This window comes from Pan troglodytes, chromosome 6, assembly GCF_028858775.2.
Source record: "Pan troglodytes isolate AG18354 chromosome 6, NHGRI_mPanTro3-v2.0_pri, whole genome shotgun sequence".
Lineage (NCBI taxonomy): Eukaryota > Metazoa > Chordata > Mammalia > Primates > Hominidae > Pan > Pan troglodytes.
Window position 1 is genome coordinate 15,397,580 of NC_072404.2, and position 26,757 is coordinate 15,424,336.

At 34.4% G+C, this 26,757-nt stretch overlaps 1 pseudogene; it reads left to right on the plus strand.

Annotated features, from left to right (window-relative positions):
* Positions 1–23,159: 23,159 nt before the first annotated feature.
* Positions 23,160–24,265, plus strand: LOC107976041 (glyceraldehyde-3-phosphate dehydrogenase-like; annotated as a pseudogene).
* Positions 24,266–26,757: the final 2,492 nt, after the last annotated feature.

The following is a 26,757-nucleotide window of genomic DNA, read 5'->3' on the forward strand; positions in this document are numbered from 1 at the left end:
ACCACTCTCTCAGACCACAGTGCAGTAAGAACACAAATCAGTGCTAAGAAAATTGCTCAAAACCATAAAATTATATGGAAATGAAACGACCTGCTCCTGAATAACATCTGGATAAATAATTACATTAAAGCAGAAATCTAGAAATTTTTTGAAACTAATGAGAACAAAGACCCAACATACCATAATCTCTGGGACACAGCTAAATAAGTGTTAAGAGGAAAGTTTACAGCACTAAATGCCTACATCAAAAAGTTGGAAAGATCATATATTAACAACCTAACATTACAACAAGAAACTAGAGAAACAAAAGCAAACCAATCCCAAAGCTAGCAGAAGGTAAGAAATCACTAAAATTAGAGCTAAACAGAAGTAACTGAGAAACAAAAAAACATACAAAAGATCAAAAATTGATCAAAGATAGAAAAGCACACAAAAGATCAACCAATCCAGCAATTGGCTTATTGAAAGACTCAATAAGATAAGTTGACTGCTAGCTAGACTAATAAAGAAGAAAGAGAGAAGAACCAAATAAACACAGTTAGAAATGATAAAAGGGATATTGTCACTGACGCGACAGAAATACAAAAAACCCTCAAAGAGAATGTCAAACTATTCATTTTTGTAGATGATATAATTCTTTTTTTATATTACTTTAAGTTCTTGGGTACATGTGCAGAATGTACAGGCTTGTTACATAGGTATACATGTGCCATGGTGGTTTGCTACACCCATCAACCCATCATCTACATTAGGTATTTCTCCTAATGCTATCCCTCCCCTAGCCCCCCGCCCCCAGACAGGCCCCAGTGTGTGATGTTCCCCACTCTGTGTCCATGTATTCTCATTGTTCATTTCCCACATATGAGTAATTCTATACCTCAAAAACCCAATAATCTGTATCCAGAAACTCCTTGATCTCATAAACAACTTTAGCAAAATTTCAGTATACACAATCCATGTACAAAAATCAGTAGCATTCCTATACACCAACAACATCTAAGCTGAGAGCAAAATCACAAACAAAATCCTATTCACAGTAGCCAAAAATATAACATACCTAGAAATACAGTTAACCTAGGTGGTGAAAGATCTCTACAATAAGAATTACAAAACACTGCTAAAAGAAATCAAAGATGACACAAGGAAATGAGAAAACATGCCATGCTCATGGATTGGAAGATCAATATTGTTAAAATGGCCATGTCGTCCAAAGCAATTTACAGATTCAATGTTATACCTATCAAACTACAAGTGACATTCTTCACAGAATTAGAAAAAAACTATTTTAAAATTTGTGTGAAACTAAAAGGAGCCCACATAGCCAAGGCAATCCTAAGCAAAAAGAATAAATATGGAAGCATTACATTACCTGACTTCAAACTATACTACAAGGCTATAATAACCAAAACAGCGTGGTACTGGTACAAAAACAGACACATAGACCAATAGATCAGAAAAGAGAGAACATAAGTAAAGCAGCACACCTACAGCCATTTGATCTGTGACAAAATTGACACAAACAAGCAATGGGGAAAGGACTCCCTATTCAAAAAATGGTCCTGGGATAACTGGCTAGCCATATGCAGAAGACTGAAACTAAAACCCTTCCTTTTATATATTACACCATATATAAAAATCAATTCAAGATGCATTAAAGACTTAAGTGTAAAACCTAACAATATAATAACCCTGGAAGATAACCTAAGAACTGCTATCCCAGACATAAGACTGTGCAAAGATTTCATGACAAGATGCCAAAAGCCGTTGCAACTAAAATAAAAATTGACAAATGGGACCCAATTAAAGTAAAGACATTCGGCTTCACAAAACCATCTATCTTCAGAGTAAACAGACAACTTTCAGAATGGGAGAAAATATTTGCAAACTGTGCTTCCAATGAAGGTCTCATGTCCAGAATCTCTAAGGAAGTTAAACAAATTTACAAGCAAAAAACAAACAACTCCATTAAAAAGTGGACCAAGGACGTAAACAGACATTTTTCAAAAGAAGACATATACACAGCCAACAAGTATATGAAAAAAATGCTCAACATCAGTGCTCATTAGAGAAATGGAAATCAAAACCCCAGTGAAATACTACCTCACACCAGCTAGAATAGCTATTATTAAAAAGTCAAAAAACAGCAGTTTTTGGCAAGTTTGTGGAGTAAAGGGAATGCTTATGTACTCCTGGTGGTTATGTAAATTAGTTCCCTCACTGTGGAAAGCAGTTTGGAGAATACTTAAATAACCAGAATTACTATGCCACCTAGCAACTCATTATTGAGTATGAGCTCAGAGGAATATAAATCTTTCTACTGTAAAAACACATGCACATGTATGTTCATGACAGCACTATTCATAATAGCAAATACATGAAATCAACCTAAATGCCCATTCATGGTAGACTGGCAGAAAAAATGTCATAGATATACACCATGGACTACTAAGTATCTATTAAAAAGAATGAGATTATGTCCTCTGCAGCAATGTGGATGAAGCTGGAGGCCATTATCCTAAGCATACTAACACAAGAAGAGAAAATCGAATATGGTATGTTCTCATTTATAAGTGGGAGCTAAATACTGAGTATATATGGACACAAGGAACAGAACAACAGACACTTGAGCCTACTTGAGTGTGGAGGGTGGGAGGAGGGTGACGATCAATAAACTACCCATGGGATAATATGCTAATTACCTGGGTGACAAAATAGTCTGTACATCAAATCCCCGTGACATGCAATTTATCTATATAATAAACTTGCAGCAGTACCACACAATCTAAAATAAAAGTTAAAAAAGGAGAAGTTCAAATAATTAGCCCTATTGATTACATTGTTCCCAGTAATATACTGATCTCACTGTAGGATACTAAGGAATTCATAGTTTCAGAAACATATTCTAACTCAGTTATGGCAAAGATTTGAGAGTAACACAGTAGCTAATTAGAAGTTCTCTTTCACTTTGATGTCAAGTCTTTTCACTATTATATTTGTGTTCCAAATTAATACTTAATAATCATTTGATTTAAAGTATTAAGATAGCTATTGTCATCCATGACTTCAATTAGAATCTATGCTTACTTTAATTGTGAAAATAGGGGAAATATCTACCACTTTTATTTTAATCTTAGATGAATGGGAATTCAAGTATTATATAGAGGATATAATTTGAACACTAAAATTCAGGCAGAAAATTTTGACAGGTAATTTCTTTAGCTACCACAGTGATAGATGGCCTTACATAATGAGACACATATAATCAGCACATTCATTGTAATCAAAGATGATTCTGGGAAGGTGTCACTATTCAGAGAAATAGGGATATGAGGGTTGCATCAAACCTTGAGTTTTACTAGAGATTTCCATCTTGGGTTTTAAATGCTATTTGCCTTTGTCCCCATTGTTTATATTCCAGAGATCTCTCTAAATGTTTATATGTATATAAAGCTTTAAGGTAAAGCTAACTGCCACACATTGAACTTTTCTTTCTTCTATGCTTTCAGCAATGATTTGTCAATATGGCCTGTGGATCATTATCCATTATTCATCATGAGCAATTTCTGCAGCAATATTTCCCATCATCACTGACTCCTGTTAAGTATGATTTATTTTGCTCTTTTCCAAATGTTCCCCTTCCTATCAAATCTTCTCTAGTGTATGCTATGGCCAATCACTTTACTATCTCATTTCTGAAGTTTAAGTTAAAAAATCTGATTTATAATTTTATGACTTAGGAAAATAGAACATCCTTTTGTACATTTTATTTTAATTCCTTGCTTTATTTTAGAAAACCAATATATTTGACCCCTTATTAAGAATGATTTACAGTTGATGCAACAATATAAAAGCAACTACGTATTTTGTCTATTGCTAGTCCAAATACTTGTGGTTTATGACATTTCTGTAGACCACTGAACTACATGGTGTTTGATATAGTTAGGCTTTGTGTCCCCACTCAAATCTCATCTTGAATTGTAATCCCCAGATGTTGAGGGAGGGACCTGATAGGCGGTGATTAGATCATAGGGATGGTTTCCCCCAAGCTGTTTCTCCTGATAGTGAGTTCTCATGAGATCTGATGGTTTTGTAAGTGTTTGGTAGTTTCTCTCTTGCTCTCTTCTTCTCTCTTCTGTCACCCTGTGAAGAGGTGACTTCTGCCATGATTGTAAGTTTCCTGAGGCCTCCCAGACCTGCAGAACTGTGAGTCAATTAAAGTTTTTTCTCTTTTTTCTTTCTTTTTTTTTTTGGTTTATAAATTACCCAGTCTCAGGGAGTTCTTTACAGCGGTGTGAAATCAAACTCTTATGTTGATGCAAAAGTAATTGCAGTTTTTGTCATTAAAAGTAACAGCAAAGTAATTAAAAGTATGGCAAAAACTGCAATTACTATTGCAACAACCTCATAATACAGGAAATTGATACCAAGAGTGAGGTATTGCTATAAAGAAATGTAAAAATATGGAAGCAACTTTGGATCTGGGTAATGGGCAGAGGGTGGAAGAGTTTGGAGGGCTCAAAAGAAGACAGGAAGATGTGAGAAAGTTTGGGACTTCCTAGAAACTTGTTGAATGGTTGTGACCAAAATGCTGATAGTAATATGGCCAAGGAAGTCCAGGCTGAGGGGGTTGCAGATGGATATGAGGAACTCCTTGAGAACCGGAGCAAAGGTCAGTCTTGCTCTGCTTTAGAAAAGAGACTACTGGCGTTTTGCCCCTGCCCTAGAGATCTGTGGAACTTTGAACTTGAGAGATGATCTGAAATTGGAACTTATGTTTAAAAGGAAAGTAGAGCATAAAAGTTTGAAAAATGTGCAGTCTGATGATGTGGTAGAAAAGAAACACTCATTTTCTGGAGAGAAATTTAAGCATGCTGCAAAAATTTTCATAAGTAATGAGGAGCATAATGTCACTTGTCAAGACAACAATAGGGAAAATGTGTCTAGGGCATATCAGAGATCTTGATAGCAGCCCTTCCCATCACATGCCCAGAGGGCTAGAATTGAAAAATGGTTTTACGGGCTGAGTCCAGGACCAGTCTATACTGTGCAGCCTTGGGATTTAATGCCCTGTATCCCAGCTGCTCTAGCTCCAGCAGTGGTTAGAAGGGGCCAAGGTACAGCTCAGACTGTTGCTTCAGAAGGTCCAAGCCCCAGCCCTGTGGCAGCTTACATGTGGTGTTGGGCCTGCAGATACACCGAAAACAATTGAGATTTACGAGGAAGGGAATTGTGGGTTCGGAGCCCCCACAAAGAGTCTCCATGGGGACATTGCCTAGTGGAGCTATGAGAAGAGAGTCACTGTCCTTCAGACCCCAGAATGGTAGATCCACACACTGACAGCTTGCATGGTGCACCTGGAAAAGTCACAGACACTCAATGCTAGCCCATGGAAGCAACCAGGAGAGGAGCTGTACCCTGCAAAGCCACAGGGGTGGGGCTGTGCAAGACCATGGAGAGCTCACCTCTTGCATCAGTGTGACCTGGAAGTGAGACTTAGAGTCAAAAGAGATTATTTATCAGCTTTAAGATGTAATGACTGTCCCTACTGGATTTCAGACATGCATGGGACCTGTAGCCCCTTTGTTTTGGCCAATTTATCTTATTTGGAATGGAAATATTTACCCAATGCCTGTACCCCCTTGTATCTCGGAAGTAACTAACTTGATTTTTTAATACTATCTTGCTTTGGATTTTACAGGCTCATAGACAGAAGTGACTTGCCTTGTCTCAGATGAGACATTGGACTGTGGACTTTTGAGTTAATGCCGAAGTGAGCTAAGACTTTGGGGGACTGGTGGGAAGGCACAATTGGTTTTGAAATACTAAAATACATGAGATTTTGGAGGGACCAGGGGCAGAATCATATGGTTAGGCTTTGTGTCCCCACCCAAATCTCATCTTGAATTGTAATCCCCAGATGTTGAAGGAGAGACCTTGAGGGAGGGGATTGAATTATGGGGGCCGTTTCCCTGGTGTTGTTCTCGTGATAGTGAGTTCTTTTGTATAATTTTACAAAATTGATAAAGTTGGTATAATACACATCAAAAAATCTCCTTCTAGAATTCTAAATACATGTACATTAGAATATTTAATATTTCACCATAGGTCTCTGAAGTTCTGCTGAGTTTAATATTTTTTCTCTGTGTTCAGATTAGATAAATTTTATTAATCTTTTGTTTTTTTTCTTCTTTATCTAGTCTGTTGATATATCCATGTAATCTATTTATTATTTTAGATATGATATGATTCAGTACTAAAGTTTTCATTCAGTTCTTTTTTTAGGATTTTAGTTTCTCTGATGAAATTCTCTATCTTTTCCACATTAAGTCCATCTTTTCCTCATGTATACATTAACTAATCCTAACAGTTATTTTAAATCTTGATGTTCAATGTTTTACTTTATTGGGAGTTCCATTGTTTTGTTTCTTTGTGCATCTCAGATTTTTGATATTCTATGCTGGAAAGAACTGAACAGATGCTGGTGGATAATATTTATTTTCAGTAAATAATAACCCCTTTTTATAAGGTATTAAATGTGAAGGCCTTACTTCTGCAAGTTCATCCAGAGTAGATCTTGTTGTGTGCTATGCTGTACCTTTAGCTAATGTGAATTCACTGCCTATTGCAGATTATTTGAAGTCAATTTTAGGTCCCCCTGCCTTCCAAAGGGCTACAATCAAAGCATCACTAGATTCTGGAGAAATTTATCTGCTTTTCAGTCCTGCCTTGACTTCTTGTGTACTGTTGTGTTCTTGATGAAAACCCAGGGAGAACAAATGTGGAAAAGAAGGACTTTGGTCTCTGCTTCTGAATTTCATCAGAATAAAATCTGTCACTCTTGTCTACAGGTTCTCAGAAATATGGCTTGTAACTAATTGGTCAATACTGACGTAACCACTATTAAATCAAGGTGATATCATGTGCCTTCTGATGTGATGTATTCTAACAAATTGCTTAACTGGGGTCTAATCATGAGGAAATATCAGCAAAGGCAAATAAAGAAATATTGTGCAAAACAAATAAACAAACACCTGGCCTGTACTCTTAAAAAATGTCAACATCAAGGAACATACACACAAAAAGACAGAGAAACTATTCTGGAGTAAAGAAGAATAAAGGGACATGAAAATGAAAGGCAATGCATAACATGGACTAGGGAAGAAAAGTATACAAAGAACATTATTAGGAAAACTGACAAAAATCTGAATATGTACTGTGGGTTAGGTAGTATAATTTTATCAAGGTTAACTATAGAATGGCTATTTGGATTTTGATAATTATACTAATTTTGTTGACTAGACTGTGGTTATTTAAGGAAATGTTCATATTCTTAAGAAATTCACACAGGAGGATTTCAGGTAAATGCCTCTAACTTACTCTAAAATGTTTCAGGAAAAAATATATATGTAAATAGATTGATAGATCAGGAGGAGAGAGAGTAGATGATAAAGCAAATGAGGTAAAATATAAACAAAAGACCAATCTAAGGAGAGACAGAAATATTTGTACTATTATTGCAGCTTTTCTTTAAGTTTGAAAATGTATCATACTAAAAATTTAACAAAATAAACGTTTTTGCATTTCCCCCCCTTACTCCTGTAATATCTCTGACAGGTTTATTTCTATTTCCACCATGCCTTCCTAGGGAAATATAAGGCCATTCATCTTTTCTCACCTAATAAGGATTGTACTACTTTGGAATTTTGTACATTTCGACTTTATTTTTATCTACAGCTCTGATGGGTTTAAAAATGCTTATTGAATATTTCCTTATTGTTTAGGTGGACGTGACAGTCTCTTGTCGTTTGTCCCAATTTGAAATGGTTAGTTTTCTACACACAGTCTTCTTAAAATAATGATTAACTTAGAATAAATGCCAATGCTATTCTAACAGATCGGTGTCTTTAGAACAGTAATGTGAAAATTTAGACATATAGACACTCTATGAAAAATAATAACTTCCCTATGGCTGACTTTTAACATGTATTCTTTTTCATCATAGCTGAAAAATTCTTCATATTACCTAATAATGATCTTGAGATCAATGGCCTGGCATTTTATTCCTCATACAGTTATACTATTCTATTACATAATTCCTAAACAATTAGGAGAAGATTCATAATGATTTTCATCCTAAAGCCAAATTATAGTTAAAGTGTTGTAAGTTGTATATTTATTTTATATAAGCTAAACAAATAACTCTGCAGCAATTCTGTGATGCTGTAATGATGTTTAGATGTTATCCATTAAGTCATGGCTTCATAAATAACCAAGTTTCCTTGAATTTCCTAGAGCCAGGGACTTTCTATGAATTCCAAACAAAGATAATTCAAAGAAAAGAAGTTATTTTAAATAAAATTAATATATTAAAGAATATTCATACAGAACAAATAAACTTTTGTTAACTAATTATTTAATGTCTTACTATGTATCAGGCACTGCTGGGCACACAAAACACATCAGTGATGAAAATATTTTGCTTCCTTTATGGGGTTTACATTCTACTATGGTGGAGAAAAACAACACATATTAAAAAAATCAATAAGTACATCATTATTAACTTATTGTATAAAATATAAATTTTATATAAATTTGCTAGGTGTTATGGGGAAAATAAGAAAGTAGAGCAGATTAAATAGGTCAGAAATATTGGCTGTGGGTGCAGTTTTAAATAGGCTTACCTGAATTGCACAAAAACCCCAAAAATTGATAAGTAGGACCTAATTAGATTAAAGAGCTTCTGTACAGCAAGAGAAACTATAAACAGTGAACAGATAACCTACAGAATGGAAAAAAAAATTGCAAACTATACATTTAACAAAAGTCTAGTATCCAGAATCTACAAGGAACTTAATTCAACAAAGAAAATCATACAATCCCATTAAAACATGGTCAAAAGATATGAACAGACACTTCTCAAAAGAAGACATACAAGTAGCCAACAAACATGAAAAAATGCTCATCATCACTAATCATCAGAGAAATGCAAATCAAAACTACAATAATTTATCATCTCACACTAGTCAGAATGCCTACTATAAAAAAGTCACAAGATGTTGGTAAGGCTGCAGAGAAAAGGGTACGCTCATACACTGTTGGTGGGAATGTAAATTAATACTGCTACTGTGGAGAGCAGTTTGGAGATATTGCAAAGAACTAAGGATTGTACTACCCTTCAACTCAGCAATCCCATTACTGATTTTATACCCCAAATAAATAATTCTACCAAAAGGATACATGCACCTGTATGTTAAATATGGAATCAACCCAGGTGCCCATCAATGGCAGGTTAGACAAAGAAAATATGGTACATATATACCATGGAATACTATATCGCCATAAAAGAGAGTGAAATCATGTCATTTGCAGTAACATATATACAACTGGAGGCCATTATCTTAAGTGAAATTACCAGAAACTGAAAACAATATATGGCATGTTGTCACATATAAGTGGGAGCTAAACATTGGGTACACACGGACATAAAGATGGGCACAATGGACACTGGAGACCACTAGAGGGGGCAGGTGGGAGTGGATGGACCAAGGGCTGCAAAGCTACCTATTGGGTACTATGCTCATTTCTTGGATGACAGATTTAGTCATACCGCAAACTCAGTATCACATAATGTACCTTTGTAACGAACTTAACATATGTACCCTCATTATAAACTAAAAGTTGAAAAAGAAAAAAGAAACAATAACAAATAAATAAATAAAACAATAAATAGGGTAATCTAGGAAGGCCTACCAAGAAGGTGACCGTTGAGAAAAAATTGAATGCAAAAACTTGCAAAGGTTGCAAAAGAAAAGTCACCTCCCAGGAATAATTCCTATTAATTGTTTTAGCATAAGGATTCGGTTTTTTTTCTAAAGATATACATACACACAGATGGTTCTCAACTTATTATGAGGTTATATCTTGATAAACCCATTGTAAGTATAAAATATCCAAAACCAAAAATGTATTTAATACACCTGACTTACCAACATCATAGCTTAGCTTAGCCTACCTTAAATGTGCCCAGAACATTTACATTAGCCTACATTTCAGCAAAATCATATAACACAAATCCTATTTAATAATAAAATATTCAATATATTATGTAATTTATTGAATACATTCTTGTGTATTGAGACATACATATCACTTGCATAATCATAAAGTCAAAAAAGCATAAGTCAAGCTCTCATAAGTTGGGAACTGTCTGTGCATGATTTTTTTGTTTGTAACTTGTGTTTAATTTGTTAAAGCCACATATTTTGAGTAGGTGTAGAGTTACTAAATAGTGTTCTGTAACAGCGATTCGCCAATAGAGTTTCAGCACGCCCCTGGGTTCCATGGAAATGCTTCATGGGGTGTCCTTTGTGTTAGGGAAAAAGGAGTGGCATCCTTAGATAGAGAATTGAGCACTACATGCAATCTCATAGGGTGGGGAGAATACAGCTGGTAAGAAGTTTGGAAAACTGCTGTCTTTCATATTTTAAAGTTCGTTATTTATGTTTTATGACTTTTTGAATCAATTCCATATGTTTGTGCTTTTAGATTGTTTATAATTTCCCCATTTCATATATAGATAAATATAAGTACCCCATTATATATATACATACTGTATATACATACATATAATTTTCCACACGTTGTACACACACACACACACACACACATCTCCCCTCAATGGATATCACAGCAGTTCTATGGTTGCACATGTTCACATTTATTTTACTAAGATACAGAATATATGGAATCATATATGCAAATACTACATAAAATTCTAGCATGTTTTATTTATTAAATTACCCTACAGTAAGACTACTATGTACATTTCCACAATCACTGCTTAAAGGTAGCCATTTATCATAATCTTTATTTTTACAATATTTTCTTTTTATTTATGAATCTAATGGATGTGATATGATTTGGCTGTGTTCCCACCCAAATATTATATTGAATTGTAGCTCCCATAATTTCCACGTGTTGTGGGAGGGACCCAGTGGGAAATAATTGAATCATTGGAGAGGTATTTCCCATACTGTTCTCATCGTAGTGAATAAGTCTCATGAGATCTGATGATTTTATAAGGGGTTTCCTCTTTCCCTTGACTCTCATTCTTTCTTCTCCGCCACCAAGTAAGACATCCCTTTCACCTTCTGCCACCACGGTGAGGCCCCCCCAGCCACGTGGAACTGTGAGCTCATTAAACCTCTATTCCTTACAAATTATCCCGACTTGGGTATGTCTTTATCAACAGCATGAAAATTGACTAATACAGAATGAAAATGGTATTATTGATATTTTAATATTTCTTGGCTCTCTAAGGGTGTCGATTGGATAACTACATGCACAAAAAATATCAATTTAAAAAATAGCAAATTCCCTTCCAAAAGTAAAGAGATATAGAGAAGATATTGCTTTGTTTCAACGAGTTAGTGTAACAAGGGCCTTGAACTTTCTATTCTGCTATACCTGCTTTACTTTCTCATCTATCTTTGTAAATAAGTTAAAAGTTATCTGTCAGAGAGATATGTTGGTGTCCTAAGTTCTAGGGCAGATGCTGAGATTTATTTCTGTGCATATACCAGTAGGTCATTTATAAGATAAAGAGGAAACTTTTCCTGTAGGTCCTTCAGTGCTTACACATGTGCTGTGTGGGCAAGAGTAAAAAGTTGTAGGAAAAAATTGTGTAGCAACAAATAATATACTACACTTGGAAAGTGCTTGTTTTGCCTTATTAACAAAGATAAATCTATAAAAAAATCATTTGGCTGATTTAGTTGGTTGGGGAATTCATTTGTTCCCAGAGAAGTTACATTAGGATGCCATCCAGTTCCTTATAATGTATCCAGATGCAAGAAATTTAATTTATGCTTTAAATATAGTAAATATTCTAGATTAAGGACTGAGTGCCTGCCAAATTTTAAGCTCAGCTGTTTTATTTTATTTTTTTGCTTAAGATATGAAATAATGTCTTGAACTATATAAAACCAAGTTATTTACTTCCTAATTTTTTGAATGTGCTGATTTGTATCAAATTTTGTAGTGATCTTGCCAGGCAGGCTGAGAGCCTATATATTAAAATGTAGCCCAAAGGATTTGTTTTAAAAATCAGCTTCTATGAGATTGAAACTTAACTAAACTTATTGCCATGTGCATCTAACTTTGCTTTGTAAAGTGACTTCATTAAGCACTTACACTTTTAATTTGCTATAATGTACAAAAAAATCAGTATATCTGACAAATGGAGAAAATTAAGCATTTCTTTTCTGTTCTGGTATATTTATACATATGATTAATGTTTTAAATAAAGCATATTCAGTATGGGTATTTCTCATAAAATAAATTGTCTGTGTCATGGCTGTTACCCACCATCTTTTTTCCTTAATTCTACTTATTTCTTAAATATATTCATGAAAATATAGATTCATGGCCTTAGGTTTCAATGATTTTGTGACTGCCCTTTTCCCATGTTGTCTGTGGCTAAGTTGGGTAAGAGTGAAGTGTTTAAATGTCCCCTGATTCATTAAGATAAGATGTAAGATCTCTCTACTGACATTTAGGATATACATAGAGCTTTCCTATGCCTTTCAAAGCTCCTCAAACTAATGAGAAACAAATGGAAACAAAGAAATAAAAATAGTTACAAAAAGAACAGTTCCTGTTGTTGTTCCTTGGAGGTTGTCTCTTCACCTTCAAGGTTAAAATAGGAGACAATTGTGAGAATAACTCCAGAAAATTAAAAGCAAACACATTGACAAAAGAAGCTGGCTCACATAAACAGATAATGACCAGTGGTTGATGGTGTTTTATTGCACATTAAATTTTAAAAAGAAGGAGTAACCGGCCAGGCGTGGTAGCTCCCGCCTGTAATCCCAGCACTTTGGGAGTCCAAGGCGGGCGGATCACGAGGTCAGGAGATCCAGACCATCCTGGCTAACATGGTGAAACCTCGTCTCTACTAAAAAATACAAAAAAATTAGCCGGGCGTGGTGGCGGCCGCCTGTAGTCCCAGCTACTCGGGAGGCTGAGGCAGGAAAATGGCATGAACCCGGGAGGCGGAGCTTGCAGTGAGCTGAGATTGCGCCACTGCACTGCAGCCTGGGCGACAGAGCGAGACTCCGTCTCAAAAAAAAAAAAAAGAAGAAGAAGAAGGAGTAACCAAATTTTCAGAAAAGTAAGAAACCTCTTGCTATTCTCTTGTGAAGGTCTATGTTACTGAAACATCTCTAAAGTTTGAGATGAACCTAACTGAAATAGGGGTTTACTAAAGGACACAAAATGCACTCCATCAGGACACCCACTGCAAGGTAGGTGGTTGTTTTCTGTGTTGCTTTGTTTTGTTTTTTCCATTTATAATTCGTTTTTAACTTTGAAGATGGGATACGTTTCTAGTTATTTATTTATTTTGACTTGTATTTCATTTTATTTAAATTTTTCCTAGCTTTAGTGAGGTATAATTGATACATAAAAATTCTATATATTCAAAATGTACTATGTAATGTTTTAATATACATACATATTGTGAATAATTACCAAAAACAAACTAACGAGCACATCTATAAGTACACATAGTTACAACTGTGGGGTGTGTGTGTGAGTGCCTGTGTGTGTGTGTGTGTGTGGTAACACTTAAGATCTACTCCCTTACCAAATTTCAAGTAAACAACACGATATTAGTAACTATATTCACAATAAACCCACATGCACTGATGGTAGGAATATAAATTGATACAGCCCTTATGAGGTGGTTGTTTTTACTCCTTTTTTGTGTTTGTGTATGAAATTCTTATTCAATGAAAGAAAAGAGTGTATGATTCATTTGAAAGAAAGCATGACTCCATTTATCCTGTACAGCTGAATTTTTTTCCTTTTCCATTTTTATTTTATTAAGTTCTGGGATACATGTGCAGAACGTGCAGGTTTGTTGCATAGGTATACATGTGCCATGGTGGTTTGCTGCACCTATCAACCCAACATCTAGGTTTTAATCCCCGAATGCATTAGGTATTTGTCCTAATGCTCTCCCTCCCCTTGCCCCCGGACCCCCCGACAGGTTCCAGTGTGTGATGTTCCCCTCCTTGTGTCCATGTGTTCTCATTTTTCAACCCCTGCTTATGAGTGAGAACATGTGGGGTTTGGTTTTCTGTTCCTGTGTTAGTTTACTGAGAAGGATGGCTTCTAACAGCTGGATATTTCTATAAGCCAATGAGGGCCCAAGGAAAAAGAAAAATGTTCTCTTAATGTATTGTAAACTTTTGCTTAGAAAAGCATCTCATACCATAAATTCTTCCATTTAACGTAATTGAAGAGTTAACGATGACTTTCTCAGAAAGCAAGCTTCTCTTTACTTCTTAGGCATGTATATTTCTATATTTCTATGAGACTATTGATGCCTACTTGAGAAAGCAACATCTAGTAAGTTCTCAATGTTTGCTTAAGAACTCTCTTTTTCTGTCAAACTTATTCATTTTCTGAGTGTTCTCTCCTCATTGCTTATTTTTGTTGACTTTGTTGAAGATCAGATGGTTGTAGGCATTAAAAACATACATCAATATAATAGCCATCTATGACAAACACACAGCCAACATGAAAGAGTTAATGATGAATCTTTTTTAGAAAGTAAGCTTCCATTTATTTCTAGGGGTGTATTTTTCTTTTTACCTTTTCTTTAATAATTTCAACTATTATTTTAGATTCAGGGGATACATGTGTAGGTTTGCTACATGGGTATATTGAGTGAAACTAAGGTGTGAGGTACAAATGATCCTGTCACCCAGGTAGTAAGCATAGTACCCAATAGGTAGTATTTCAGCCCTTTCCCTTCTCCCACTCCTAGTAATACCCAGTGTCTATTGTTGTAATCTTTATGTCCCTGTGTACCCAATGTTTAGCTCTCACTTATAAATGAGAACATGACATATTTGGTTTTCTATTCCTGCATTAGTTCCCATAAAATAATGGCGTCTGGCTGTATCCATGTTGCTGCAAAGGAGATGATTTTCTTCTTTTTTATGGCTGTACAGTATAGTGTGTATGCACACTTTCTTTATCAGTTCCACTGTTGATGGGCATTATTCCATGTCTTTGCTATTGTGAATAGTGTTGTGATAAACATATGAATGCATGTGTCTTTTGGCAAAACAATTCCTTTTCCTTTGGGTATATAACCACCAATGGGTCAATGATAGTTCAACTCTTAGGTCATTGAGAAATCTCCAAACTACTTTCCACAGGGGGTGAACTAATTTACCTTCAAATTAACAATGTAGAAGTGTTTTCTCTGCAATCTTGCCAGTATCTGTTATTTTTTGACTTTTTAGTAACAGCGATTCTGCCTGGGGTGAGAAAATACGTAACTATGGTTTAGATTTGCATTTCTCTGATGATTCGTGACAATAAGCATTTTTTTCATATGTTCATTGGCCCCTTGTATATCTTCTTTTGAGAAGTGTATGTTCTTGCCCTTTGACAAGAATGGAGTTATTTGGTTTTTGCTTGTTCAATTGTTATTTGTTTTATGGTGTTATTTGTTTTTTGTTTGTTCAATTGTTTAAGCTCCTTATAGATTCTGGATATTAGGCTTTTGTTGGATGTATAGTTTGTAAATATTCTTTTCCATTCTGTAGGTGTTTGTTTACTCTGTTGATAGTTTCTTTTGCTGTGTCAAAGTGCTTTACTTTAATTAGGTCACTCTTGTTAATTTTTTGTTGTTGTTGTTGCAATTGCCTTTTAGGAATTATAAATTATTTGTCAAGGCCAATGTCTGGAATGATATTTCCTAGGCTTTCTTGTAGGATTTTTTTAATAACATGAGGTCTTACATTTAAATGTTTAATTCAAGTTGAGTGAATTTTTGTATATGATGAAATGTAGGGGTCCAGTTTCATTCTTCTGCATATGGCTAGCCAATTATTCCAGCCTGATATATTGAATAGGGTGTCCTTTCCTCATTGCTTATTTTTGTTGACTTTGTTGAAGATCAGATGGCTTTAGGCATTAAAGGCACATACATCAAAATAATGACAAACACACAGCCAACATCATACTGAATGGATAAAAGCTGGAGGCATTTCCCCTTAAGAACAAGAATAAGACAAGGATGTCTATTCTCACCATTTCTATTTAACACAGTACTGGATGCCTTAGCTAGAGCAAACAGGGTAGAAAGAAATAAAACACATCCAAATGAGAGAAGAAGAAGTCAAGTTATCTCTCTTCACTAACAATATGGTTCTATATCTAGAAAACTCTAAAGAGTCCTCCAAAAGGCTCCCAGAACAGATAAATGACTTCAGTAAAGTTTCAGGATACAAAATTGTCATACAAAAATTACTGGCACTTCCAATAATGTTCAAGCTGAGAGCCAAATCAAGAATGCAGTCCCATTTATAATAGCCACAAAAGGTTGAAATACCTAGGAATACATCTAATCAAGGAGGTTAAAAATCTTTACAAGAATTACAAAACATGTAAAAGAAAAAATAGGTAATATAAGCAAGTAGAAAAACATTACACATGCATGGATTGAAATAATATTGTTAAAATGACCATACTGCCTAAAGCATTCTACAGATTCAATGCTATTCCTATAAACTACCAATGTCACTTTTCATAAAATTAAAAAATATATATAGTGTATATATATATATATATATGTATATATATAATTCATACGGAACCATAAAAGGGCCCAAATAGCCAAACAAATCCACAAATCCAGGCAGAGCAAAAGGAACAAAGCCAGGGGCATCATATTTCCAGATTTCAAACTATATTATAAGGCTACAGTGACCAAAATTGCATGTTAATGGTACAAAAACAGATACACGAACCAAAGGAACAGAATAGAGAACCCAGAAATAAAGCTGCACACCTCACATCCTGTTTTCACTTCTAAGCCTGGGTGTGTCTCCAGATTTTTCTGGGTAAGAATTTGTTCTGGGCATAGCACGTGGTTGAGGTCAAAAACTCCTGACTCAGACAGACTAACACAATGGAGTTGCATTGGCTATGGAGACTGGAAGTGAATGTAATATTTTTTGATGCTACCAGACAGCCAAGACTGATAGTGATGCTGTCTTCAATAAAAAAATAGCAAAGCACAGGGCAGGGGCATGGCTGAATTTTGATACTAGTAGATTAGATATGTGAGTGAAAAAACACCTCATGTTCAGGAAACCACAAGTAATATTTTCTGGAATCACATTAATTGTTCACTAATTTCAGAAGTGGGAAAGTACGTAAATTTGGATAAATATAAGATACTTGTCTAATTCTAGGAAAGGAAGAATTGTCAAAATATTTTAAAATAATGGAGTGATAATCAGTGTATTTTAGGAATAATGCAAAATTAATAATGAAATTGGATAAATAAGAAAACAGTAAAACAGAATAGATACTTGAGATTGGATAGGAAAGAGAAGAAAGATTTGAGATTGAATGCAAGTTTTTGGCTTGAAAACATGATTTACTGTGAAACCATATACCATTAACTGACAAAGAAATATAGAAAGTCAATCATGGTATTGATTTTTTCTATTAAGAAGACAGAATTTGGAAAAGAAAATGAAGTCTTTTGTAATAGGCTAAATTTAATGAGTCATGAGACTTACATGAAATTTAAGACATGCAAAGATGTCCAAATGGCAGTTATATCTTTATATCTATGGAGAGAGTTAGGGATTAAATAATTAATTTTCAACTACTTTATAAGGGCTAGTTGAACTTGCCCATGTGAAGCCCTACTGAAACACACACAAAAAAACAATATGGGTTTTGATTTATCTATGTTCTTAGTTTTCAAACCAGAAACTGATAATAATAAATAGATAAAAATTTTCATAGGTAATAATACAAATATAATTTATATTTATACTCATTTGTATGTTGAACTTAAATTAATCTGTGATTTCATGAATTCGGAACTGATATTATCTCTAGTCATCTCTATGGAGAGGAGCAAATCCTTGGATAAAAATGCATCACTTTATAGTTGTTTCCTTTCAGCAGAGTGAGTACCCATTGCAGTTGTGTTTAACACCTTAACTTATAGTTAATACTCATGTTTTCTCTTCCACAGATTCATGTAAAAAACGTCCACAAATATTCTAGCTAGGATGACTCAAGAGGACAAGCTTGGTCCAGGGATGAAAAACCATTCCATCTGAATGCTAGCTTTTCACATAGCTCTTCTAAGATCTCTATCCCTGAAAGACAAACTAGCCTACCACAGCATGTTTTAACTTCTTAAATATTCTACATTCCTCTACTTTTCAGAATTCTAGATTCTGCCAAGTAGAAATGAGTGGGGTAGTTTAGCTAACAAAAAATCTACTATCTAGGTATTTACTCTTTTGTTTAGGATGAACAGATGTATAATTCAGGTGAAAGTGAGAGGATTATAACAAAACAAAACATTTGTGAACTCAGTAAATCATAAGCATATCTCCTTTCTCTTTAAAAAGGTTTTAGATAAGTAAAACTGAAAAAAGGTATTCCTCCATATTTTTCTTGTTAGTCGTTTTAATTTTTACAAATTTTATTTATTAAAATCTTTAAATATATAGTACAATAGAAAAAGTAGCATTCATCATATTGAAATAAAATGCATAAAATTTTTTGATATCAAGGCAGCTAATAAACTTAGTAGGAAAACAATTTAGATACTAACTGTATCAGTTAAGTATTGCTAATAATTGCCAAATCACAAAACATGTTCAAACTAAATATCTGAAAGCAACATTTGTTTCTGCTCACATATCTCCAAGATCGCTGTGGTTCAGTTGGTTAAAGTAGGAGAGAAGGATGGAACTGTTTCTCCTTTACAGCCCTCAGAAGGAACCAATCTTGCCACCACTTTGATTTCAGAATTCCAGACACCGGAATTGTAAGAACATAAATATCTATCATTTAAGTCACCCAGTTTATGGCATTGTGTTACCGCAGCCCCAGAAAACTAATACACATGGTCGAACAAAAAGTCAAGAGGCAAGCTATGATGAACTGTAGGGAAAAGTATGGAAGCATGAAAGGGTGAAGTATTGGGGCCAATAATCGAATCTACTACATTCCCAAAATTATTTTAAATAGATCTCACCCACTACACTGCTGGGTCCAAACAAAATAGGGAATGAGAAACCCAAACTAAAATTCTTCACTCCTGAGAAGCATCAGCATCCTAACCTAAGCTGTAAGAAATGTTCTTGTATGTTTAATTCAACTTCATAGAGGAAAATTTTAAAATATTGTAAAACATTTCTTTAAAGTATAGAAACCATTTCTTTTAACTATACTTAGCATATACAAGGGGGAAAAAGGGAATCACTCAAATAAGAGCGTTTTCAAGTCATTTTAAAAAGGGAGCTAGCATTATTCAGAAAATTACAAAAACAATTCTGAAAATACTTATCTGAGTGAATAGTATGTACGTTAGGCAAACTTAACCAATGAGTTCAATAAAAGTAGAAAATCTATTAAAAACCTGCTATAAATCACAACTTGTTATGGATGTTACAGAAATTTCTTTAGAAAATTTCTTTCCAGCTACTTTGTCTATTAAGCTATTCCATCAATATTTATTTCATTCTCTCTGGATATAAACTGCATAATGCCTAGTGTGGATACTAAGAAGAAAAAAAATGCTTACTTCATACTCTATGCATTTAAGAAACTTCACTCTTGAATATATACATATGTGTGTGTATGTGTGTGAGTGTGTGTAAAATGAATACCTATAAGTAAAGAATTCTTTATCATAAAGATATTTTTCCATGTATAATAAAAATATTTAAACAACCAGCAGTAAAGTTTTTTTTATCACAGACTACAAACAGCAAAACTAATAGCTAGAGACCATTATGAACACTTTTCAAATTCAGGCATAGAAAGATTTGCCATGAAAGTATAAACCTTAGATTTCGGACTTGGCGGTTACATCAGCCCCTCCCAAGGCCCCAGGAAGGCCCATGTCAATGTGATTACATGATTATATGCATTTATAAGATTTCAAAACTAAAAAATGAATGACAATAACAAAATATTTAGCCATGATAATGTAAAACCACTCTCCCTTTGCACTTTGAATGTCTTGCTACCATCTTTCCCGGCTTGAAGAATGGCTTTGGAGTGTTAATGGGCATTTTGGAAGATGAAAGCCAAAGGAAACTTGAGTTGAGACATGTTTCTGTTGGATTTACCTGGCCGTACAGATGAATTGTTGCTGTTTTTCGGCCATTGACTTTCATCTCTAATTTTGTATTTCTATTGTATAAATTTCAACATGAACAGCTTAGAGTTTCAACATTTTTTTCTAACTGGCTTACTAAAAATATCAGTCTATCTGAGAAATTGTTGCTAATCAAGAAGGAAGAGAGGCTTGTTATTTCCTCTGTTTCTCTTACTGAAATAGATGATATAATCCCTTGAACCACTGAAAATTTTTTCTCATTTTTCTATCACACTGTTTGGACAACTGTTGAAGCCAACTAAAAGCAGAGAGTGTCTTGAAATTAATTAACCTGTTTTCCTTCCAGTTAGCCCATTTATACAATGATTTTCTTTAGCACATGCCTTTATAAGCATGGTATTTTGTATAGAAGGCAACTTTAATCCATACCCTAGGGGTACTCATTATTTGAAGACCCTTTGAAATCCACAGCCCAAGCATTATTATATTGAACATTTCAAACATTGTTGTTTATACCAGAGTAGTTTCATTTTCCTGTTTGTTCTTTGTTTTGTTTTTCTTATACAAATGATAAAAATAATTTCTTTAGCAAAATGAGAGGTGTTCAAAAGCTTTGACTACCCATAGAGACTGTACAGATACCACCACCTTTGCATCAAGGTATAAAATTTCAACAAGCCCAGAAGCATCAGAGAAGTACTTAAATTATCAAATCAAATTATCTTGTCCTCTACATCGCTACCTGGTCCAATGCATCTCATTTTGTGAAAGACTTTCCTGGTCCATTTTGGCTGATTCTGCCCTCAGAAGATCACAGCATCAACATTAGGGTGCAGCTCTCTGAGGTCTCTGAAAGGAGACCGGGTAATTCACCAAAGTTACAAAAACTGGTTTATGAATGAGTGCGTACTACTAATAAACATTTTATAGAACATTGTTACTTTGTACCACCTGATAGCAAAGTGTTATGAGAGGGCAAGCCAGGAGATGCATATCATTCACTGACCTTTAGCTGTGTGAAGCTACTGACATTTGCTATTTCTTAAAAAATGTGTTTCAATTTTCATATAACCCATTACACAGTTACTTCAAAGGCAGTGAAGAAGGTGAATGTGTATGTATGAGAGAGAGAAAGACAGAAAGACAGAGAGAGGTGAACTTAGTTTGTTTAATTTTTTACAAAGGAGTGGAGCAGGGGGAGGGAATTAATTGTGTTGTTGTACTTCTGCCTTCTCAATTGCAATTTTCTTTCTCAACAAACTTAGCAAATAAGAGCAACAATTTCTCTTTTATTATGTGTTCTGTATTGTCAGTGATAGTGGAAATGCTTTTAAATTAATTTTATTTCTATAAGACCTAATACAATGAATGCCTGGTTCATAATAAACACTCAATAAATGTTGTATCAAAAGTGAATGAATGAAATCACACTTTTTAGCTTTGCAAAATTTATAACATCACTTATTTTTCCCCAATTATCTCTTATCTAAGTAACTTTCCATTTTAGGAAAAAACTACAAATAATATTACCATTATACTATTTTAAGACTAACAGAACACCATGTTTAAGCTTTATGCCTCATTTTTTCATCTTAAAGACAAAGCTAATAAGTGTGTTATACATGGATTATATGCATGTAAAGAGCATCAATTTGTGACAACACATATATGCATTCAATACATCTTATCAACTAAAATCACTTTTTGTATAAATATGGGATATATGCTCAAATATAATGGTAAAGTTGTAGTTTAAGGCTGATTTGTTTCATAGTTATTCCAATCTCTTATTTATTTAAGTGTACTGCCAAATTTTCTGTCGTGTAAAGCTATGCCATGAATACAAAAATATTTAAGCCTACTAATTTATACAATCAGAATAACATAATTTATATTCTTGATTTTATAGCCATATACTCAAATTAGTAATCTATAAGCTGAGGATATTCTTTAATCCCCAGTGTCTGCAGAACATTTACAAAATTGTATTACTTTGCAGACCACAAAAAATTCTAAATAAATTTTAAAAGTAGAAATTGTAGAGGTCACACTCTACAACCACCAGTCTATAATACTAAAAATTAACATCTTAAAATTTAAAAAAATGGATAATACAGAACATTTCCTTGAATATTGGGTTTAAAAGGAAATGAAATTGCAAATATAGTCCATTTAGAAAATAATTACAACAAAAACACTATATTTTATGGTGTTCAGCCAATATTGTACTTAGTACAAAATGTGTTGTACCTTGAATATTCACAGTTATGCTGTGATTACTGGAGTGATTGACTCAAGATATCAGAGAAATAGTGCCAAAGAAAACAAAAGAGCAAAAAGTAGGAATTAAAACTCTATTAGAAAGTAATCAAATAAGAAACATGGAAGCTTAACTATTTTTTATAAAGAAATTTAAGATTTACTTAGAAGATACTAATATCATCCACATGTACCTAGTAAATGTAGTCAAGTCAAAAAGAAAACTGCAAAGAGATAATATTGGAAATAAGAAAAGTGTTTTTAAATGAAAAACAATTGAAAAAGAAGAGATAAACAAGAATTTTTAGAAGACACTTAAAATATGAGGTAATCAACTTCAAGCCTATATGCTAATATATTTAAAAACCTAGAAAAAATAGATGATTTCATGTTAAATATAAATGAACAAAACTGACCTATGAATTCAAATACCTGAATACCCTCATAAATGCAGAAGACCTTGAAAATTGCATCAGAGTACAGCCTCAAAAAAAATGTGTTTTCTTTCAAAAGTCAAAGAACCAAATAACTTTTATTATACTTAAGCATTCCAAAGCCTAGAAAAATATGTATTTTTTTAAATTAACATTTTATACTAGCATAACTTAATAAAATTAACATAAAATAGTTCAACATGAAAATTATAGGCTCTCTGCTCCTCCAGTTCGACAGACAGCTGCATCTTCTCGTGCAGCGCCATTGGCATCCCTGACACGCTATGGTGGAAGGAAAGGCCCAAGTCAATGGATTTGGCCATATTGGGCACCTGGTCATCAGCACTGCTTTTAACTCTGGTAAAGTGAATACTGTCGCCATCAATGACTCCCTCATTGACCTCTACTACATGGTCTACATATTCCAGTATGATTCTACCCGTGGCAAATGCCATGGCAGCATCAAGGCTGAGAACGGGAAGCTTGTCATCAATGGAATTGCCATCATCATCTTCCAGGATAGAGATCCCACCAAAGTCAAATGAGGTGATGCTGGTACTGAGTACATAGTGGACGCCACCAGTTTCTTCACCACCATGGAGAAGGCTCGGGCTCACCTGCAGGAGAGAGCCAAAAGGGTCATCATCTCTGCCCCCTCTGCTGATGCCCCCATGTTCGTTGTGGTTATGAACCATGAGAAGTAGGATAAGAGCCTCAAGGTTGTCAGCAACGCATCCTGTACCACCAACTGCTTAATGCCTCTGGCCAAGGTCATCCATGATAACTTTGGTATCGTGGAAGGACTCATGACCACAGTCCTTGCCGTCACTGCCATCCAGAAGACTGTAGATGGCCCCTCTGGGAAACTGTGGTATGACGGCTGTGGGCTAACCTGAACATCATCCCTGCATCTACTGGAGCTACCAAAGGTGTAGGCAAGGTCATCCCTGAGCTGAATGGGAAGCTCACTGGCATGGCCTTCCATGTTCCCACTGCCAACGTGTCGGTCGTGGACCTGACTTGCCATCTGGAGAAACCTGCCAAATATGATGACATCAAGTAGGTGATGAAGCAGGCATCAGAGGGCTCCCTCAAGGGCATCCTGGGCTACACTGAGCACCAAGTCATCTCCCCCGACTTTAACAGCGACACTCACTCTTCCACTTTCGATTCTAGGGCTGGCATTGCCCTCAACGACCACTTTGTCAAGCTCATTTCCTGATATGACAATGAATTTGGCTACAGCAACAGGGTGGTGAACCTCATGACCCACACGGCCTCCAAGAAGTAAGACCCCCCAGACCACCAACCCCAACGAGAGTGCAAGAGGAAGAGAGAGGCCTTCAGCTGCCGGGGAGCTCACTGCTGCACTCAGTCCCCCACCACAATGAGAATCTCCCTTCCTCACAATTTCCATGCAGACCCCCTGAAGAGGGAGGGGCCTAGGGAGCCCCACCTTGTCGGTTACCATCAATAAAGTCCCCTGAGCTCACCTAAAAAAAAAAAAAAAAAGAAAAGAAAATTATAGCCAATTTCACTTAAAATAAAGAAACAAAAATTAAAAATAACACACTGTCATAAATTAATGTAAGACTTTACTAAAATCACATTTCATTATACATTGGGGTTATTTTTAAAGTGTGAAGCTTGTTTAATGATTAAATATCTTAAATTAGTTTATTATGTGAAAATATTTTGTTGATAACAATAAGGATAATTATCTAATAATATAAAAATTCTAAAATTTTCAACAATTTCTAAGTATAATTTTTTAGAAACTAGAAAGAATGAATAGCTTCTTAAAATGCTGTTTTAAATTGTCTATTAGAATTCAATGGACAACATTTGTCATAATAATAACCTAGAAGAACTCATGTTAATTTTAGAAACACAAATTGCTAATGGTGAGAATACATTCTGAGCAATGCATCATTAGGCAATTTTGTCACTCTGAGAAAGTTACAGAGTGTACTTACACAAACCTAGATTGTATAGCCTAGGCTAGATGGTACAGCCTACAGCTTCTAGGGTAAAAACCTGTACAGCATGTCACTGTGCTCAATTATGTAGGCAATTATAACACAATGATCAGTTTTGTGTGTGTCTAAACATGGAAAAGACACACTCAAAATATAGTATAAAAGATAAAAAATGGTACACCTGTACAGGGCATTCACCATGAATAGAGTTTGCAGGACTGGAAGTTGCTCGGGGTGAGTCAGTGAGTGGTGAATGAATGTGAAAGCCTGTACACTACTATAGAATTTATCACTGTACAATTAGGATACACCAAGTATATAAAAAATATTTTTCTTTTTTCAATCATAAATTAATCTTAGTTTACTATAACTACTTTATAAACTTTTTTTAACTTTTTGACTCTATTGTAATAACACTTGGTTTAAAACACAAACTCATTTCACAGATGTACAAAAATATTTTCTGTCTTAATATGCTTATTCTATAAGCTTTTTTCTTCTTTTTTTACTTTAAACTTTTTAATTAAAAACTAAGACACTAATACACACATTAGCCTAGGTCTGCACAGGGTCAGGATCATCAATATCACTGTTATCCACCTCCGCATCTTGTCCCACTACAAGGTCATCAGGGGCAATAACACACATGGAGCTGTCATCTATGATAACAATTCCTTCTTCTGGAACACCTCCTGAAGAACCTGCCTGAGCCTATTCTACCATTAATTTTCTTTTAAGATGAGTTTTAAAAGTATGCTCTAAAATCATGATTAAAAGTATAGTGTACTAAATACATAAGCCAGTTACAGTCTTTTATTATCATTATCAAGTACTACGTGCTGCACATCAATTGTATGTGTTGTACTTTTATACCACTGGCAACACAGTGGGTTTGTTTATACCAGCATCACCACAGACATGTGAGTAACATGTGGCACTACGATGTTATGATGGTTATAATGCCATGATGCCACTAAGTGATAGAAATTTTTCACCTCCATTATAATCTTATGGTATCACCACTGTATTTGTGATCCACTGGTGACCAAAATGTTGTTATACAGCACATGACTGCATACTAACTGTGGTGTCATTTAATATACTGTGTGTTCTGGAAAGGACAATACTTCAGAAGATAATACAAATTGCAACGTGTAATAATTGAAAAAATAGTGTCAAGATCATAGTTTCTTGGATTTGATATGATTGAAGACTACATAAACATTGTAATAACTCTTAGAATTTATAAATATTAACATTTACTAAGAAGGCTGATTAAAATAACATAAGAATATAAGAATCCTTATTGGAATACTTAGAATAATTAGTTTGTAATATAAACTGCTGTGTACATTCTCAACCCTGTATTAAAAGACATTAAAATAATTAGAAATAAAATTTGCCAGATATTTGTGGTATAAAAAGAGATATCTAAAAATCTGACTGAAACACATAAAAGACATTTGGCTCATTGAAGAGATCTACTATGTTACTTGATAGTGCAAACTATGTATATTGTCCCTCTATTAAGCTATAAATGGATATCAATTTTAATTAAAATTCAATTTTGGTGAGTTTAAGAGGCATACATTAATATTTAAATTTCCCATGGGAAAGTAAATGTTCTAAAATAACCATCAGCATTTTAAAAAGAAAAAAAGGTTGGCACTGGCTATAAATATTTAATAAGTAAAGTCAAAAGAACTGTCAGATTCATCTATAAGCAGAACTGTCATCTATAAAAGAACTGTCAGATCTATAAGCAGAAAAATTTGGTGAATTTTATGTGGGAAAGCCTACATCCATCTTTTTCAAATATGTATATAATATACATATATATTATATATTTTATATATATATAAGAGTGTAGGTGCTAAATAAAAATTTGCTGAATGAATGAATG